Below are 1,237 nucleotides of genomic sequence, written 5' to 3' on the forward strand. Positions count from 1 at the left end.
ACATAACTCAACTCCTACTAAGGATCTGATAGTTTCAAAGTTAAAATGAGTATTTTTCCAATTAAAAGACATTTAAGTGTCCATCAGGCTATATTATGATTTAAGACATGTAGACACTGTCTGCCTGATTATACTAGCTATCAAAGAATATACATGATGTTCACAAGTAATCTAGCAAGTTCTTTTTTTCAGGCCTCATGATTTATAGGCAAGCTAGAGTGGTAAGATTTGAAGTCAAGAAAAATGTCAGTGAACAAAATATTGAAGGTTTTCCTGATTGTGTTTGTGGTCTACTGCAGTCCTTGTCAGTATGTTCGTGTCAGGCTGAAATGCTGCACCGTATCACTGGATATAACCCATTCTACCTAGTCTGTATCTTGTCTTCCCAACAAATGTGTGTATGTTTCAACACTCTCTAAAATAAAGCTCTTACTGATGTTAACAGAAGAAGGCACTATTAACATGCTCTGTAGGTAATCAGGAGAAACTGGATTTTACTGGTGTGAGCTAGAGGGTACAGAAATATCAAGAAGAGACATGACAGTGTTTTCATAATAAAAGCATATCTAAATGACATTGATATGCTTTTTGTTAAGAAAAAGGTCTGAGAAAACCAGATGCAAGAGGCACGCCTCTTGTTCTTCCATCTCCATTTTTTTTTAAGTTGCCTGCTTCCTTTCCCATGCATGCTGCAAGCTGGCGTATTTGACTCTAAATCTTTCAGGTGGCTTTAGGAGACTAAAGGATATGTGACTTCTAAAAGTAATGTCACTCTGCTGAACTTTCCCTTCCTGAAATGTTCCCCCTCACTCCAAAAGGTTCACAGGATTGTTACATTAAAGCCGCTTAACAACCTGTCCAAGCCAAGCAATGATAAACAGTTTCCAGCACTGTACCTTCCCAAGCATTAAGGAAAATAATATCCAATACTTAAAAAAAAAAATAGCCAGTAAAGGCTTTTAGCACTTAATGATTCAATCATTATAGACTTCCTGAGTTAATTAAAAAAGTTATATTATATTTATTTGGAGCCTGGACATACCTGGATATTTCCATATCTCTTTCTAAAAAAAAAAATCTTCCCTACTAAAGAAGTCACAGAATCACAGAATCATTGAGGTTCAAAGAGTCATCTTGAGATCAGCTGTTTCACTCCCCCAGCTTAAGCAACCTCAGCTAGAAAAGGTTGCCCAGGACCGGGTCCAGTTGGGTTTTGAATCTCTCCATGGATGAAGAA

This window comes from Chlamydotis macqueenii, chromosome 3 (genome assembly GCF_036417535.1).
Source record: "Chlamydotis macqueenii isolate bChlMac1 chromosome 3, bChlMac1.mat, whole genome shotgun sequence".
Taxonomy (NCBI): Eukaryota; Metazoa; Chordata; class Aves; order Otidiformes; family Otididae; genus Chlamydotis; species Chlamydotis macqueenii.